Below are 20,332 nucleotides of genomic sequence, written 5' to 3'. Positions count from 1 at the left end.
TAACTTTATAATTGTGTTTGGATTTTTAAATTTAAGACATACACCTTTGGGGTCTGAGGAGATGGTTCAGGGGACAAAGAGCTTGCTGTACAAACAGGAGGATTTGAATTTGGATCCCACACCCACAGGAAAGTTGGACATGGCAGAGCATGTCTGTAACCCAAGCACTGGGGTGAGGGCAGAGGCAGGAGTCTCCCTGGGGCAAGGAAGCCAACCAATCTAGAAATAAGTCTGTCCCAGGTTCAGGGAGAAACACTATCTCAAAAAATAAAGTGGAGAACAAGAGAGAAAACACTCTGTCAATCTCTGTCTTCCACGGGTGCATGTGTGTGTGTGCGCATGCATGATGTGCTCAGGAATATATCACACACATGCATACACACACATGCATACACACTAAATGCATCTAGTAAAAACATATAGTTTATAAAAGTTTCTAATTTTTTCATTGCAAATTCTAACTCAATTGAAATTTGCATAATAACATAACTATTTATATGGAGAAATCTGCTAGGAAGTATTAATACTTTCATAATTCCCTAATGTGACTTCAAAATTCTTCCTTAGGAAGCAGCTATGAAATGAGATTTGTTAGAAATGTCTAACTTTTCCTAAATGAATAAAAAAACCTTCAATCATGCCTACATACTCAAAGACAAAAGAAAGAGATGGTGAATAAAGCAGGAGTATTCATCACTGTGAAAACCCAGCCTGGCCCTCACTGTACTTCACCCTGTCAACCTGCTCTTCCACATTACTATTCACATCACTGCTGAGTGTGGGAAGACGGTTAAAAATAAGCCTGTGGTTAGAATAATATTTTTATAGGTTCACTTCCCTCAAACTCTTGGAGTTCTTTGGCTAAGAAAGTTAGAACTCACATTTACAGAACACAGAGGGAGGAGGGAGGGGGGAGGAAGGGAGGGAGGGAGGGAACTGTTCATATCCATTTTATAAGGTTTCCAAGAAATTAAGCAATTTTCCCAGATGTCAGCGGTAGCAAATAGCTAGAGCAGGATTCAAACTCAGGTGGACTGTGTTGTGTTACCATTTAACCATTTATTCATCCCAGACGGGGCCCTACTGACAGATCAAAGCAAGGACTGCATTCAAGCTCAGCTTGGAGAATCAATGAGTTTATTAGGCTTACTTTGTTCATATCCATTTTATAAGGTTTCCAAGAAATTAAGCAATTTTCCCAGATGTCAGCGGTAGCAAATAGCTAGAGCAGGATTCAAACTCAGGTGGACTGTGTTGTGTTACCATTTAACCATTTATTCATCCCAGACGGGGCCCTACTGACAGATCAAAGCAAGGACTGCATTCAAGCTCAGCTTGGAGAATCAATGAGTTTATTAGGCTTACTTAAAAGAGTGTGGGTGAGGGGTTGTTATAGGAGCATGGGGGACTCAAAAACAGCAGCATCATGGAAAAGATCCCACCTCGTCATGGGTGATAACCTCACGAAGCTGTGTCGGGGAGCCCTGCCTTCAGTTAACCTTCCTTCCATCCCATATATACCCAATCTACCTGCATGCAGTTGGGAGGCAGGAGAAAGAAGTGACTAGAATCCCAAGTAAAGACACACACACACACACACACACACACACACAGAAAGAGAAAGACAGAGACAGAGACAGAGACAGAGACAGAGACAGAGAGTATGAATAGTTCCATTATCATTATCATAGAGCTAATTTTCACTGTGTTGCTCTATTTATTTTATTGCTGTGGCTATGGGACCAAATCTGTCTCTGCTTCATGCTGGCTGATCGTCATTGTCTGCCAAGCCAAGAGGAAATCACTTTACCCCAATAGAATGGTGTTACATCCTGCATGGCTTGGTCTTGGTAGACACAGAGAAGGATGGTGAGGTATCTAATAGTAAAATAACACACATAGACAATGTAATATTTAAGAAAGCTGGGGACCAGGAGACTCCCTGTTCCATAAAACAAAGAGCACTGAGTCTCTAACTCTTAAGGTTTTTGCTCAGGGATGGGGTGCTCTAAGCAGCCATTCAGGAACAAAGGGGTATGCAGATCAAAAGGCATTCTTCTGCAGGAGCTGAGGAAACAAGTAGCAAGAAAGTGTGGCCTGTTTGCAAGGTATAGAGCAAATGTTCACACAACAGTGTATATAAGGCATAGCTTGTTATCTAATCTAAACACAAGCATAAGAGACACTGCACTTCAGAACCCTGCTTCAGCATACGTGCCTATCTGGCTCTGCCATCATAGACAATCTTGGCTACTGGTGACTTTGCATGTGTAGTCAAGTGTGCTTTCTGCAGAGTTCAAACAGGGCACTGATCTCCAACAGAATGGTTCCCATGTTCTTTAAGAATGTATTGTTTTGCTGGGCGTGGTGGCACATGCCTTTAATGCCAGCACTTGGGAGGCAGAGGCAGGTGGATCTCTGTGAGTTCGAGGCCATCCTGGTCTACATTGGGAGTTCCAGGCCAGCTGGGGCTACAGGGAGACCCTATCTCAAAAAGACCAAAAAAAAAAAGAATGTATTCTCTCGCACCTGTATACAGTGAGTTTTAGTCATAGTCATTTTCGCTCCTTACCCTTTGTCATCTCAGTTCTCTCCTCCTTTTCCCCAGGAAGTCTCCTTTTTCATGGCTCTATGTGAGACCCACTGAGTTGGATTAGGGTTGTTTGCAAGAGCATCGGCCAGAAGCTATTTACTGGCACATGGGTCACCTTTCTGCTGTTACCACTGAAGAAAATGAAACCCCTTCCTCCAGCAACCATTCACTGTCAATAGTCCCTCAGGGAAGGGTGGGGCCTCGAGCGCCCCCTTCTACCTTGATCAAATATCGATGGCCCGATCTGTTCTTAAACTATATTTTGTAATTAAAAAGAAAACTTTTATTCCATCTGGAATGATTTTAGTGTCTAATATGAAGTGACACATAAATATTTTGTTTTCCAAAAATGCAGCAAATTGGCCTGCCACGAGTTAAAATGCTATTGCTGGTTTTTTGTAATAATTTAACAAGTGAGAAATAAGTGTGCATAAAATATGTTAAGTAGAAAAGAAAGGAACATAGTTCAACTAAGTTAAATATCAAATATACGATCATCAACGCAACGTCATGTTACACTTCCGCTCTGTTATGATTCCCATGTCGAAATGTAAACCCAAGGACATGGAAGGGCCTGAGATCAGAAACCTTCCTCCAGAATGCTTAGATGGGTCTGAATTCCACATCTATATCTCCCTCCCTTTGGGGAGCCTTGTACAAATTGCATGACCTCTCTCTGCCAGTCTCCCTTATACAAAATGTGGAGAATAATGTACTTCTTCCCCTGAGGTTGCTGAAAGGCTTAAATGAATCAGCCTACCTACAAACCATAATGCTTAGCATTAAGAAAAAACTCTCCACATATAAAGATGTCAAATAAATTACAGGCTGTAATGACTACATGTGGGATTTTAAGTATTTAATTTTTGTATATAAGTATTCAAATTAAATTTTTTTTCAAATTTTTTACCTTTATTTTGTTGTTTCTCTTTTCTGCTCTGGTGGGGAAGTAGCTAATTTTTCAAAAGTCTGAGTCTCAACCGTTCCACTAACATCAAAACCAAGAATTAAGCAGCTTCTACATTGCTTACTTAAGGGGTTGGGAGAACCCCTCTCCGACCCCCACAGAAAGTGAGCTTCTCATTTCCATAGGACAGTAATACGGGGAACATTCGAGCAAGAATTTGGTAAAAGACAGAAACTTGAAATTACAAATTAGAAATATTTGGCATTACAAAAACAAGAAGCAATAAATGTAAATAACTCCCAGGTAAATTCAGGTTCCAGAGGCGCTGTGAGATTTGGGAATATGTTATATTGCATTGGAATTTATAATTGGATTTTGAAGTCTGTACAGTAATAGGCCTAGGAACAGAGCTACAAATTAATCCTCCACTCAAACCTTCTTGCATTCCTGGGAATGTTGCCAAATCAGCTCCACATGAGACAGACTTTCATGTATATAAATTAGAGGGCCAGCCAGAGACCCAAGACCCTCATCCAGGTTCTTTCTTATACATGGGAAAATGTTGGGCTAGAAAGCTGATTATTCAAAATGATGCATTTTTCTTGCTAAACTTCCCCAGGCTCACATAAAGCTAATGAAGCAAGATTTATCTGTGTTTCTTCTGAGATGATTGATGAAAAATCCAGTAGCAAATAACTAGGAAAACAACTGAGAGAACAGCTTAATGCATTTCCTACAGGCAAGAGTCTGCTGTGGCCATTTAATTGCTAGGGCTCAGATATGCAACATATGGTGGGGGAAGACAAGGACACTAATTCTAGAGACCTGGTATTCTGGAAAATGGCGCTGTAACATGGCTGGTATTAAGAGACCAAAAAGAAGATGAGTCCTTATCTGAGACTTAGTGCAAAGCCATCCTGGCCCAGGAAGTTTCCCTTAATAATACTATAAAAACAAGGACTTTCGGGACAAACCACGAGCCATTCCCAGGTTGTCCAGAAGTTTCGTTAGCCTCTAGAGGCTGCAGAGTGCTTAGTTCTGAATAGGATACCTATATCTGACTTTGACCTCCCGAGGTTCAGGGGTTATTGTGGAAGAGGAGGTGGAAAGATTGTAAGAGCCAGAGGAGGTGGATGACCACAAAGAAACAGTTTTCCAGACAGCTGGGAAGTTGCACATATGAACTCACAGCAATGTTGACAGCACAGACAAGTCCCACATAAGCTCAAGCAGGACAAAATGCCAGAATACACACGGGAAACAGGTAAGAAACCCCAGCCTTACTTGGGGAACTATGGTAATTGATGACTGCTGGGAAGGGGAGATTCAGTTTCATTTAAGAGTGAGACTCTTTAGTAGATTGTCCAGGGTCCAGTGGATGAACCACACTGAAGGGCATATGGGGACTCAAACTTAACTCTATAGGCTCTGTGTGTGTGTGTGTCTGTGTGTGTGTGTGTGTGTGTGTGTGTGTACGTGTATATATACAAACTCAGCACCAGCCCAGAGCTAAACACTGAGCAACCAAAACTGCCCTCATAAGCATGGTGGGAATCAGAACCAAAAAGCATAAAGCATCAAATAAAATCTACCACAGTCCACCATCTCGGGGCTGGCAGCTGTTTCAACACTGCCTACAGCTTCCCTGCGGTAATATCAGACCTACTCTGATCTGATCTGGTTGAGTTCTTTCACTGCCATGACTCCAACTCACCACATTTGTTGGCCCATATGGGGAGCAAGGAGCTCCAACCCTTCTCTTCTGCCACACAAGTTTGGCCAAATTCTCAGGGCACTTGGAAGGCCAGGACATGCTTGTTGGCCCCTCATTTGTCCCACCACATACTACTAGTTATTCTCCAAGCCTGCCTCCCCAAGGTGCTGCAGTCCCTCTCCCACACTCACAGGGTCTTGATGTTCTCTCCCCATCACTCATACACTCAGGGAATTCCTGTAAAGAACAAATACCTCCTCCTGCCTAAGGAGGTCTATATCTCCTCTGTGAGGTAGCCAGTGGAGAACTAGACACTCTCAAAATACAAATTCCCTTCTCCTGTCTGATCTCACCTAGGTAGAAACCAAACAGTTCTTTTAGCCAAGACCATTTCACCACCAAAGCATTTCAGGCCCTCATCATCTATTTTGATCTAACTTGATAGGATATATATATTAACTTCTTATTGTATCCATGAGAAAAAGAACAGTATTTGCCCACTAAGGCCCTCCCATGCCCATAACCCATGAGAGGTGCCTTAGGGAAGATGCAGCTCCCAAACAGACTTTAGGGGTACTTAACAGAATAGGGATTTGGGTAGGGACTGTCACAATTACATGCTTGAATGCTTAATAGAAAGGATGAAAAGGGTAGTGTGATGGCTAATCCTGAGTGTCAACGTGACTGAATCTGGGACTAACTGAAATGAGAGAGCTCTTGATTGGATCATCTGAAGCTGGAAGACACACCCTAAATGTGGGTGTTATCTTCTGATGGCAGCGCATATAAAAGGCCATGGCAGAGGAGAACGCCTTGCTTTTTGGCACTTACCCTCTCTCTCGCTGGTGAGTTCATCTTGCTGCTATAGACTGAAGACTAGCCAATCTTTTGGAATTCGTCAGACCTTCAGTGGCAGATCGGGACTACTGAGACATGCAGCCTCATGGACTGAGCAACTACGGATTCTCAGCCTCTCCAGTGTGGTGCAGCCATTGCTGGACTACTCGGACTCTGTCCTGGGAGCTAATCTGATAAATCCCTATACATATATATTCATTCTACTGGTTCTGTTTCTTTAGAGAACCCTGACTAATACAGGTAGCATTAAAATTTCTTAATTGCATCAAATCAAAAGAGACAGCTGTGGGCCCAGCTGAACACCTTCCCCTGCTTCATGCCAGCCTGGCTGAGGCTGTGCAACAATATACCAGCCAGACCCGGAGTGTCCATGAGATTTCACCACTACAGCAGTTCATTTTCATTAGCCAGGTGGCCTCAGACAAAAGTTTCAAAGTTAGGCAAGGAACGCCTATCCTCCTTTTCCACTTTTCTAAATATGACCTTCAGGATATTCAGTAACTAAGAAGAGACCTTGAGGACCAAACAAGAAAGGAGGGAAGAGGAACATGACAAGCAACAGGTCCAATACATGGTTACAGCTATACCCATGCATGGTTACAGCCATGCCCACATAGGGGCGCCCTTGGGTACCTCCTTGCTTCCTATAGTTAATAGCTCCTTATATCAAATCCCTCAATCTTATATAGTTGAATAATGCCTAGGCCCCTGCCAAATGAGGACTCACATCTGCTCCAGATATGACCAACCAGGACACTTTAGTTGAAACTGTAAAAACCCCAATACCTTCCATCTGGCCCATGCTCACTGGTTGGCTTCCGTTGTCAACTTGGGAGCTTCCTCTATTGGTCTGGCCTGCAAGCATGTCTGTGAGGCATTTTCTGGATGTTAACAATGTGGGAGGGCCCACGCTGCTGCAGGTGGTGCCACTTCTGGGCAGGTGGTCCCAGGTTGTATAATAAAGCAGGCCAAGCACAGGGCGGGGGTGGGGGGCAAGCCAGTAGGCAGCGTTCCTCCAGGGTGTGTGCTTCAGTTCCTCCCTCCAGGTTCCTGTCCTGCGTTCTCTCAGAAGTGGACTGTGACGTGGAAGAATAAGATGGAATAAACCCCTTTCTCTCCAAGTTCATTTTGGTCAGAGTGTTTCATCACAGCAATAAGAAGTAGTTAATATACAACCATCTGGCCCATGCTCATTTTGCAAAAACCGAAGGGACCCTGGAAGCAGGAACTTTCCCCTACCACTCTAAAGAAACGTCCTAACACCAAAAGTCTTAGAGACACATGGCCTAGGGGATCAGCCGTTACCTCTGACTGTGTTCTGAATTATGAGGCGCACATGAGGAAAGGGACCGTCTCCAGATTGATTGACAGGTCCAAGATGGTATACAGGCTCTGGAATTTTTCATCCCTATGGAAGAAACTCATGTGGCTAGATGTAGCAGCAACTAGAATTAATTTCTCTTTTTCAATTCTGAATTAATTTTTATCAGATAATAGCCTATCTTTCATCTCACAAATAACTCAAGTGATTAGTTAGGGCCTTCAAAATAAGTGTTTCTTATATGCTACATGGTAGCCACAATAATCAGGAAAATTAGAGAGGGCTCATCAGACATCAAAGAGGCTCCTTCCTCTAACACAGGAAGCTCCACGGTCTCTGCCAACATTCCCCTCAGTGGGTCCTAAGGTCTCATATCAGCCCCCAAACTGAGGCACATCTCAGGCCATATGATGTCTATATAGAGGACCATTCCTTCCAAAGAATATTTGATTAGACCTTGAAACACATTATCTTTCCCAATATATTACATCTCTTGGGCTAATCACCAAAGCTATTAATAATTATCAAGGTAGGAGCTGGAGAGATGGCTCAGCGGTTAAGAGCACTGGCTGTTCTTGCAGAGGACCCGAGTTCAGTTCCCAGTCCACATGACAGCTAATTACCGTGCGTAACTCCAGTACAAGGGGATCCGACACCCTCTTCTGACCTCCATTTAACATTGCACAACATGGGTGCATTTATATATGTGCAGGCAATACACTCATACACATAAAATAAAAATAATAGCAAATAAAATATTTTTTTAAATAATTATCAAGGTAATTACAACCCTAAGCTAGATCTCACCCAAAAAGGAAACCCTGTCCCTAACTCCTTCCGACTGGATAAATCTCAAAGTTCTCCCACGGATAAGAAGCCTCTGGAACACACCTGGATCAGGCCCTACCAAGCTCTCCCATTACCTCCCATCTCAGCTGTTTCAGGGCTTTTCCTTTGGATCTGTCTCTCTCATGTTAAGCTCAATCTTCCAGCAGTACAAGACTCACCAGCCTACTTTGGTTGTGAGGCCAACAGGGACCTGCTCTTGTTTATCAGGAAGACTCCAGGGGATATAAACATCAAGCCCCAAGAATCATAAACTGACGAGCCCCAGCCTTGCTCTGAGCCCTCTCCTGCATGCTCACCACTTTTTAATCTCTTGTTCTCCAAAATCTTTGCCTCATATTTTCCCTCTATCACACAAGAGATCATCCTTGATCTCCAAGGTGACCTCATTGATTTCATTTGGGATGAGATCATGCAGTTTCTGAGACTTTCTTGAAATATCAAGTCTCTCCCTACCGTAGGCATGGGCCCCAGGCCTAGGTCTGTTTAATAATTTTCCTACTAACATTAACAGGCATAGTTCTTTCTGGTCTTACTCAACTACTGTGACATACCATTTTAAATACTCCTGCTTACCCTCCTGTTCTGTCTTCCTCCGCAGGCCCCTTAATTCGTTCTTATTTCCAACTATCAATGAAAGCTCAATGTTTTTCAATCAATATACCAATACCTAGACTAAGTATTGGATTTGCACCAATATGGCCTCAATTGGAAGCGACCTGGAACTGTAGTATACCCTGATTTTTGGTCACAATTATCCCTTGAGGTCCAGGCACAATTCATTCGTCCCAATGGATGGAACCCTGCTGCCAGTCTAAACAGCTGGATAAAAATCCATGCTTCAAAGGACCTCCCAACCACCTCCTTCATCTTGGAGGCCATTTTTGAGAGACTCTCCTTTCAGAGACAGTGTTCCTTTTGAACACAATCCAATTGAACCTATGTAAATGAAATCTCCCTAGTCACGGTTTTAGTCAGCTCCCTCATTCCAAGTCTAAATGAGCTTCACTTAGACCTTGATGTCTTTGTTACAGGCATACAATCTGGCCAAATGAGTCTCCTCAAACCTGGACACTGGACAGGCCCATCAACCCTTCAAAAGTTTTTCACTGGAACCACAGGTTACTCAAATCCTACTCAGTCATGGCTCCCTAAAAGGGAGCACCCAATAATCATAACCTACACAATTACATGGTCAGTAGAGATCAAGCCCAGGACCCCACTTGAAACTACCCACTTGGGCCAAAATCCCTTTTACACCGCCCTCTTCTACAGGGTGTCTTAACTGCTCACGGGGGCCAGTCACAGCCTCCACCTCCATGGGTACTTCAAGCCTAGCTCAATCTTGCCTTTACCACCTGCTTAGATCCTTAGGGTCATATGTACTTTCTTTTGGGTGCCTGGGCCTATCTCTGTCTCCTAGCCATTAGACAGAAACATTAACCTTGACATCCTTCCTTCCCCAAATCACTCTTAATCAGAAATACACAACTGCTCCATTATGTGCCTCCACCTCTCTGTCTCAAACTAAAAGTTCAGAGCCTACAGTGATTAAGACAACTGGCTGTTCTTGCAAAAGACCCAGGTTTGAATCCCAGCACCCCCAGGGCAGCTAACAACTGTCCGTGACTCCAGTTCCAGGGAATCCGATGCCCCCCTTCTGACCTCCGTGGCATTGCACGACACAGGTACACTTACACACATGCAGGCATAATACTCATACACATAAAATAAAAATAAAAAATAAGCGCAGAGCCTATTTCATAGGTACAGAAATAGATGGGCTGTCTTATGAACTCTTATTTTATTGACCAACAAGTACCCCTAGAATTCACAAGCCAGATACTTGCATTAGTTAAGAACTTTCAGTATTGTAGGGATAGTTCATGCCCTTCCAGCAGTTATTCTTCAAAAAGTGCTGGGTTCTAGATTTACTCACCACTGCACGAGGTAAAACATGTATCAAGCTGAAGGAAAAATGTTGCTTTTACGTCAACCAATCTAGACAAACACAACAATAGCTCTAAAACATTGTCAAATGCACCAGTGATTTTTGGGAATGAGGAACAAAAACGGGATTTGAAACAAATATCTGGTCACAGTTGCCCGGCTGCTTCCCTTTCTGGGACCAATTGCCGAGGTTTTCTATCTGCTTCTCGCAGTTGGTCTGGTTCTTCTAGGGTTCAGCAGCTCCACCTCTGGATGATGATGCTTCAACAAGATTCCCGGCTCCTCCCCTGGAAGCCTCACTTTCCTTAAGGCTCCCTGGACGGAAACTACCCTTCAGCACTCCCTGTCGGTTCTATCTCCACGGCACCCACATGGACCACCTCCAGAGAAACAAAGGATAGATGAAGCCCACACATCATCCCCACCCAGCTTAAAGAAGCCATGATAGAAGAGCTGCCAACCAACTTCCCAAGCTTGAGTTTACTGCTCTGTTGGGGTGGAGAGAAGGCTATGATCAAGAGACCAAAACAGGAGCAGGTTCCTCTCAGGGACTTTCTGCAATGACAGCTGGTCCAGGAATGTCCCTAATAACAGCATGAAAACAAAGACTTCCTTTTGAGGAAGATTATGAGGAGTTTCTAGACTATGCAGGGATTTCAAGTCTATCTGAAGTATGAGGGGCACTAGAGGAATAGTATGATTGAGCATGGCAGAACCTAACTATGACCTCATACCTCAGAGCTCCTGCCCTATAAACCCAGCCCCAGCCCAGAGTCAATGCTGACCAATCAGAACTCATTTGCATGGCAGGAACTGAAACCCCCCACTGTCTGCGGACAGTCAGTTCTCTTGCTGCTCTTGCACATTGTTCCTTTGCAGCATACTCAGTGAACTTGCCTTATTCTTCTCTGAGATGACTTTCCTGAATTTCTTTTTTTTCTATGTGTCTAAGTGTCTTGCCTGCATATATGTACGTGCACCCATGTCCTGCAGAGCACTCAGAGGCCAGAAGAGGGTTTTGGATCCCGCGGAACTAGAGTTAAGAATGGTTGTCAGCTGTCATGTGGTACTGGGAGCCAAACCTGGGTCCTCTGCAAAGAAAGACAATTGTTCTTAACCACTGAGCCATCTTGCCAGCCACTTTCTTAAATTATTTGACTTTCAATATTCTAACCCATCACAATTAAGACATTTGTTCTGGTACTTGCTTCCTGCTGGGAACTTAGAAGGCTGAGAAAAAGAAATAGTAGTTATGTGACTTTGATTCAGTGTCTTGACCTCTCTGAACATCACTTTCCCGATCTGCCCAGTAATGTCCTTTGCAACATTTCTGTGAGGACTTAAGATAACTCAGAAGCTGACTGTTACTAGGTACACAATCATTATCATTTTTACTGAATGCTGATTTCAAGTCTTCTTAGAGTCTGGGTACAGACAAGTATTGTAATGTCTGAATCTCTTTAATTGAAGAGTATTTTTTAATATTTTATTTAGTATTTTATTTTATGTGTATGAGTATATTGCCTGCATGTATGTGAGTGCACAACCCATGTTGTGCAATACCGCCAGTGTCAGAAAAGGGCTTCTGATTCCCCTGGAACTGGAGTTAAGGATGGTTAAGCTGCCATGTGGGTGCTGGGAATTGAACCCAGGTCCTCTTCAAGAGCAGTCAGTGCTCTTAACTGCCCAGCCATCTCTCCAGCACCAAGCGTATGTTTGTATTCTACTGTTACAGTTTGTTGGGGGACCCTGCTGCTAAGGTTGCAGTCCACCATGTCTGGATAGCTCTAAGGGGCTCAGCGCTATATGGAAGGACTCCCTTTCTCAGCGGGGGGACCTTATCTAGAAAGTGCCTCCAAGCACAGATGCCTGGCCTTATTTGGAACATGACCTTTGGCATAGTTACCTGCAATAAACTGCCCCCAGGTTTTTTCTATATGATAATTAGGCACTGCCCTATAGCCAGGTGATAGGATCCCCCTACCACATGTAAATAAAGCATACTATGAGCACCTATCAGCTGAAGCTTTGGCTGCTTCCTCCACACTATATTTTTCCCTGACCCCCACTGAATAAACGAGCTGTATCACTGATTCTGACTCCCCGGAAGGTTTTTTCCGTTGTGCTCACTGGCTGTCCTGACTCCATTCATTGCTTCTGCTCCCTTTGTTCTCATGGGTCGGTGGCCAATGGCCCACAAGGGGAGGGAGAGACCCACAATGGTTCAGACTTAGTTGCAAACACTTGGGAATGAGAACAACTTACTTAAACCCACACAAGCCTGTAAACTATCCAGGTCAGTCAGACTATAACAGATTTTGAAGGTTTAGAAGAGAGAAGGAAAGCTTTCCTGTTTCCTCATTAACCATTTATTCAGGCAGGCACCAGGCTTGCGGCAGCTCCCTGGGGGTGGAGGAGAGGCCAACCTACAGACTATGAATGCTCCTCCCTTGGCATGAAGTGAATTACCTGGCTCTCAGTTCTCATTGTTGGCTCAGAGCACTTTCTGCCAGGCGTACATAGCGCTATGATCACAGAACTTACAGTGCTCAGATGAATAAGGAATTGCTGTTGATATTAAGCTCTGTGTCTATCTTGTCCCTGCCAGGTTGGGAAGATATTTGATATTGATCACCATTATGTGCCACACTTTCCTGAGCCCCTTTATAATCCAGGAAACTGCCAAGGTACCCAGGAAACAGAGAAATGGCCTCTGAGTCCCCATCCCCAGTAGCACAGCCAACCCTCACTACACACCAGACAGTGGACTTTCATCACTCTGAGAAGCTCGGGGCTCAGGTGGGAGCAAAAATTTTGCTGAGCTAGGCATGACAACACATGCCTTTAATCCCAGCACTCAGAAGGCAGAGGCAAGCAGATCTCTGTGAGATAGAGGTCACTATGGTCTACATAGTGAGTTCTAGTCCATCTGGGGCTATAGGGAGACCCTGTATCAAAAAAGAAAAAAGAAGAAAAAAACCTTGCTGAGGCAGAGAGCCCAGTGTCTTAAATTCAGCTGCCTCTGGCTTTTCTCCTGCTCTGGAAGTCACTGTGCACCATGAGGGGCCTGGTCACCTCTCACCCTCCAGCTGAGTCCACACAGCTCTTTCTGTGTCAGTGGCCTTCGAACCTTTTCTATGGCAGACAGACAGCACATCTTTTAGACTGTACAGAACATGCTGTCTCTACCCGACTCTTGTCTTTTGTAAAAGTGGAAAACAGACACTAGATAAAGAATATGCTACATTCCAATGACACTATATTTACACACTCTAAAAATCAGCTTTCATAAAAATGATCATGTCATTAACATTATCTTTCATTTGATTTTTTTTAACAATTCTTCGTGTACAGGTCCTAAAAAGAGGAGGCAGTGGTCTCCACTTGGCACAGGGTTGGACAAGCTTTTCTTCAAAGAATCCTCACACGGAGGATAAAAGCCTTCATTCATTCATTGGTTTAACACATTCTTATAAATTGACCATTTACCATACCAGACTGCCAGGGACATGAGAAATTCCCAGGAGGTTGGGATTTCAGACCTAAAGCTAGAAAGTAATGGATAAACTAGGACCTATTAGGTACTAGGTAATGAAGGCTCAGGAATAAAAATCTTCCAAAGACTTTTATGACACTGGAATCCTCTTCAGGAAAGTGGATGCTCTTCCCTACAACTCCTGATCTTATCTTGAAATCCATACATTCCTCCCTAACTCATGGCTGAGAATCTGGGAAATGGTTATAAGAAAATGTTCAAACTATCATCTCAACAGACTGACACACTGTACATTGAAGTATGTGGTATTTTTTCTGAGGTTCAAAGGTTAAAAGCAGTAGAAGTTCCCTTAATGAAGAGGGCTAAGCCAAGGCCTGACCATACGCACCCACCCACCCACCCCAGGACAGAATCAGGTTTGGGGCATCCAGGCCTGGGGACTGAAGCCATTGCAGGGGTAGGTTTCCAGCTTGATTCACACCTTTTACATTCAAGAGGTTCCTATTATAACAGAAAATGCAAACATCCCCCAAACTATCTTATGAAGGCCGTGAACTCTTTCACCTCTTCAGTCTTCTTGCTTTAATTCTATGATTATATTTAGAAACTCACCTCAACTTCATGGGGGAGAAAAAAAAAGCCTAAAATTAAAGCCTTTTGGAAATGGTGAGGCGTGTGCAAAATTTTCTTCCATTATCTTCTACACAATGCTTCCTCCTTCTCAACTACTCTTTGAAAAGTCCAGTATTAAGACAGCCCACAGGACTCCTCAAAGCCATTCTAGGGCCTTTTAGTAGGGAAGACACCACTTCGGGAGGCAAAACCATATGTCAGGATGGTAAGTGATGCCCAGGCAAGGTCTTACTGATATTTGACCCCTCTGTCAGGGATCTTTGTGCAGCGTACAATCTACACCGTTACTGTAGTTTGAACATTAAATGTTCCCCGAAGTTCCATGTGTTGCTCCTTGAGGTGGGGGTGCTATAGATCTTCAGGAGGTGGGGACTTGTGCCATTAAAGGGATTGTGAATCAAGGATTGTAGGACCCAGCCTCTCCCTCTGCATCCTGGTCCGGATGAGCTGAGCAGTTTTCCTTGACTAAACACGCCCACCACAAATTAAAGCAAAATGGGCTGTTTATGGACTATGTCCTCCAAACTGTGAGTAAAATATACCTTCTCTCCCTCTGCAAGTCAGGTCTTTTGCTGCAGGAACAGGGAACTGACTACTATATAGTCACCCTGAGACAATTGTACTTGATCTTAGCCAGAAGGCAAAAAAAGCCATTCTCTGAGGCAACCATGTGCCCAGATCCTTCAGCAAAAAAACCCAGACCCCTTTTCTTTCTTCACTGGAGCAAAAAAGAAAGGGAGAATTAATTTGTTTCAGACAGCTAAGCTCCATTGTGCCCTGTGTTTGTTAAAACTTACATACCAGCTACTCTTCTCTGTCCCCAGAGCACTGAGTTACTCCTTAAGAAGTGATTTCTGTCTCCCAATTACTTGTTCTTGACAACTACTATTTCTTGCCTATCCTGTCTTCCTGTTCTCTGATTGCAGAATGTGTCTCCAAGGGGGGTGAGGGTGAAGCGTAAGTTGGGGAAGCTTTTGAAAGCCAGTCAGATGGAAACTTGAAGATCAGGGGTCTTCAAGCAGATATTATTTATAGGCCCGTGTTAAGCAGCTGGCAGAGCTGGGAAGATAACCTCAACCCTTAGCCCGTCTTCAAAGAGGGGCTTCCTTGGATTGGGTGGGGGCTGAAGAAGGCCCTGGAACTGAGTCCTCCCTCCCCCTGCAGCTGAGAACTGTTCATCAGGTACAGGGGGTATAAGTCTCTTCCACGTGCAGCCAGACAGCTCTGCCTGACAGCTGCCTGGTAGTCAGGTTGCCATGTCAACAAGAGGAGACTATTGAGGTTTTGTTTACTTACCTAGTTCTGTGTGAGTAGCTCTTAGCTATAGAAATAGCTCAGGAACTTGAGCTGCGGCACCCAGGCAGCCTCTGGATTCAGGAATCATGTTGACCCTGTTGGGGAAGCCTGAGACTCTACAAAGAATCCAGGGGCTCGGGGGAGGGGCAGGACTGTTCCATGAAGCCTCCTGTTTCATTGACAGCAGAATTAAGGTTTTGGGGTGTCTACTGTGTGTCTAGAATTCTGTTAGAAAGTATACAAAGCTGACATTAGTTTATTCTTACAACTATCCTGAGGAATTAATACTAGTTTATCCATTGTATAGATGAGCAAGGAAAAACTGAGGAACTAAACAGCAGGACAATAATTAATTGATGATATATACATAAGTCAGTGTTCTGCGGCCACATAAAATAATATGTGAAAGACATTTCCAGATGTATATGCCTTAGTATATTGCTAAGAGAGAGAGAACTGAAGGTAAAGATACCAGGTACAGGATGTCCAAAGCTAGACCATGTGGAATGAATAAAGACACAGGGGAAAAGTATAGAAAGAACTGAAGACCACCCTAATGAGAGCATACAGAAACTCTTCAGGGCTGCCACCTCTTGCTTTTACATACTGCACCTCAGTGGGAAGGCTGCATAGTGAATAAAGGGAAGGGCTCAGGAGCGTGCTGATGGACACTGACGGCAAGAATGCTATAAGTGGCTGGCTTCAAGAGGGGAGTCTGTGTGATTGCTTAAGGTGGAGGGCATGGGTGGCTTTTCTCTGATGATATGAACTTGGAAACTGAGACAAAAATGGAGACACTGACCAAGTGCTGCAAAAGCTGGAGTTTGGTTTCTGGAACTAGTTGCTGTGGGTATTAAGAATTTTATTTTTAGACTGGATGTGGTGGTACACACCTTTAATCCCAGCACTGGGGAGACAGAGGCAAATGGATCTCAGTCAGATGGAGGGCAGCCTGGTCTACATAGCAAGTTCCAGTTCAGCTGGGGCTACAAGGAGACCCTGTCTCAAAAAATAACAACAAAAAGAATTTTATTTATATATGGTCCCACTATTTTCTAATTATATATTCAATGGCCCAAAACACAAAACAATAATTATAATTAGCACTAGGGCTTAGAACTATAATTGGTTTTATGTTCACTACCTAACTCTTCACATTTTTTCAATATTTTATAATAAACAAGTATTTATGCAGATGAATAAATTATTTTTCCTATGGAAAAAAGTTGAGAAAGACTCAGTAATTTTTCTGAAGCAACACAGTCAATAACCAATTTAGGCTTCCACAAAGGTCTTTCAGATATCAGTAGCTGAAGATTTTCCCACCCCGCATCTCTAGAGATTTTCAAGGCCTAGTTATTAAAAGAATTAAGAATTCAGATTTGTGTCAAAGACCTTGCACAAACTATCTTTTTCTAAGGCATCACTTTAAAATTAACTGGTTAAGTCTCATTATTGCATAGATGGCAAGTTTTAATGTATAAAATTTTTTCCATGAAATTTGAATTTAAACAAAAGTTAATGATATACACCTAATTTGTTGGGGACAGAGTACATTCCCAGATATCTTTGGTGAACTAACAAGTACTTTGGACTACTTTCCAAGACAGAAAAAGAAAAAAAAAAGTCTTGACATAGAGGCCAGTGGGACAAAAAAAAATACCATTGTTGTAGTGGCGTGTGATATCATGAATATAGGAAGATGTTTCAGGTAATCAAAGACTCTGTGTACACCTCACAAAAATAGTTTCACATATAAAAAAGGTATGCTGGTAATGCAACTAACTTCTGACTTGTTTCTTGTTAACAAAAAACACTCATGGCTTCTACAAATCTAAAAATAACTACACAGAGTACAATGTGAATGATATCTCTTAGTACTAGGAAAATTGGCCAATCCATATGCAGAGAAAAATGATTTGAATGAAACTGAAAAGCAACACATTGCACACAGGGGAACCAAAATGCAAAATGACAAGAACTTCTTATCCAGACTATGGGGCCCAGAAAAGAATGGAGTATTTTAAAGGGGTTGAAAGAAAAAGGCTGAAGACCCAGATTCTACATGTACAAAAGTGTTCTGCTAGAATGATGGCAAAGCAGTAGAAGCAGTGTGTCATCAGATTTTAAAACACAGCAGGAGAATTCAACTCTAATAGATGTGCACTACAGCAAACACTAAGAAGCTTAGTGCTGAAGGAAAATAATATCACCAAGAGAGGACACTTCAGGGAAGAAGAAGGAGCATTAAAAATAGTTGGGGAAGGAGGACTAGAGAGATGGTTACAAGCACTTTCTGGGAATTGGAGAGACAGCTCAAAGGTTAAGAGCACTGGCTGCTCAGTTCCTAGCACACACATGGTGACTAACAACCATCCGTAACTCCAGTTCCAGAGACTCTTATGGGTGTGCAGGTCTCATGGAACGCCAGCTGCTGGCTGGTGTTTGTCTCTCCCCGTGCCGCTGGAGCGGGTCCCGCGCACCACATTGCTGGGGTGCGCGCGTGTCGCGTACCACGTTGCTGAGGCTCTCTGCTACCGGGGCTGGCAGCTCTAGAGGACCACTGTGAGCCACCCGGGCTGGTTCTGTCCCAATCTACCGGCACTCCCTCTGGGTTCGAGATCCGTCAGCTGCCGGGTCACGAAGGGAGGTGCGGGATGGTGAAAGCAGGGTCTCCGCGAGTCGTGGTTTATGAAGAGACAGCCCTCTCCAGGAAGACTGGAACGTAGGCAGTAAGACACAGAACTCAGCTCAGTCAGACTCAGTGGTACCGCTCCTTTATTCAGTGACTCAGCTCAGCTCCAGGTCTTAGTGATTCAGCTCCGATTAATTAGGGGAAACCAGGATATTTATACTGTGGGGCAGTGGCAAAAGCCTTAGTGGATAGGTGCTTTTGGGATGCCCTATTTACATGTGGTGGTGGGCTTCTGCCGGGTTGCGAGACACTGCCTGATTATCACACAGGAAAACCTGGCAGTTCCTATGCCAGAGGCCATGTATCTGTGGCAGCTACTTCAAAGATGAGTCAGGAAGAGAGAGAGTAGGGGGGCGCCCTGCTGAGAAGAGGAGTCCTCCCATTCGCGCCGAGCTGACATGCGGCTATCCAGACATGGAAAGACTACAACCCAAAACAGCAGGAGTCCCCAACATCTCCCCATCTTGGTTTAAAAATGGAGAAGTGCCATCACCAGCCCTAAGGGCCAAATTATCTGTCTCAGGAGAATTCAAAGTCTGATAATTGACCATGGCCTATTTTGTAGTGATTTTAGCAAATGGCAGTAATTTGTCAGCAAGGATATCTTAAAAACAGTGAGCAAGCATCAAAATAATACACAGTATTATCAGGGGGCAACAAGGGATAAGAGCCATGTAAACAAGGGATTTAAAAGCCAACCTAATTGTTTGGTGGGTTGAAATCTTGAAAATGGGTTATTACAAAGTTTTTTGAAAGTGTTAACATTAGTTTCAACAACATTTGATTCATTTACAAAGAAACAGCATTTTTTCTAATATTATATACCCTCCCCATGTTCAGCAGTTATTAAGTCCAATGTTCTTCTATTGTGGAGCACAATCCTGGCGAGAGAGTTTATTTGTTGTTGGAGAGATTCTGGGCTGTCAGTCGCAGATGGCACTGTCTGGTCTAGCTTGTCTGGGAAGTTTCCCGCCAGGTGCTGGGCTTGTAGCAGTTTGTCGCCATAGCAACGCCTCCAGTACCCAGGGAAGGTGCAAGTTCGATTCCTACCAGCAGGGGGAAGAAGATTTTTCTTTGCTGGTAGCTGTGTAGGAGGAAAAGGCTTCTTACACCTGGAATGTACTAGTACACAAAAGGTGGACAAAGAAATTAACACAGTTTTGGGCTTCTTCCTTGCACCATATGAAGAGAGGAGGGGTGATGCATGCTGTACTGGAGAGAGTAGTGTTAGTGAGGCATTTGTAATGAGTAGGCTTACTCGCTGAAAATGCAAATTGAATAGTTAGCCAGTTGTTTGAATCAGTAGAGGCATATTGCTGGGTGCACAAAAAAAGCAGTTAGACATTGGGGTAGGCGGTGAAGGGAAGAAAGTTAGCAACATACTGAATATACTTGTTCCAGGACATAGTTGATCTTATCTGGTCCTCTGTTTGTCTTTCCTGTAGAATAATATTATGAGTTAGCACAGACTTAGCTGCAGGTACAAGCTGTCGAGAGATATGAAAGTCGGCTGTAGGGTACCTAGAGAATGCACCTGAGTAGAACTTTTTTATTACTCCAATACACCAGCGATCGTCCCATGGATCTGATTTTTTTCTTGAAATGTTTCTCTGACATAAAATCTCTAGAACATGGTATTAAGGAGAGTGGGGGCTAGCTGAAGCGTTGCTGTTAAGCAGGGTAAAAACGGCCATCAGGATGACAGAGAAAGAAGCTCTGGGGGGGGCATCTGCGGTGAGCAGTCTCCACTAGATCATGGATCTCTTTCCACGTGATCTGGTGTGGCTTTCGGTGTCATCTCCGCCTCTTTCTTTTCTTTGTCTCTGACAGGGTCATGCAGGCCATCTTTTTCGTGGGCAGGGAGGTGTCGGACATTTCTAGCTGGAACCCAGATAGGCTTTGGTTGATCCTGTGGGAAAACACAAGCAAATCCTCTCCCTGTGGTCAGCAATGGATCTGGTCCTTTCCAGAGTCCATCAAAGGGGTCCCTCCATCTAACCATGATGGGTGGTACTGGGTGTGT

The sequence above is a fragment of the Nannospalax galili genome, unplaced genomic scaffold (assembly GCF_000622305.1).
Source record: "Nannospalax galili isolate Female #2095 unplaced genomic scaffold, S.galili_v1.0 scaffold91, whole genome shotgun sequence".
NCBI lineage: Eukaryota > Metazoa > Chordata > Mammalia > Rodentia > Spalacidae > Nannospalax > Nannospalax galili.
Note: the sequence above shows the minus strand (reverse complement) of the source record.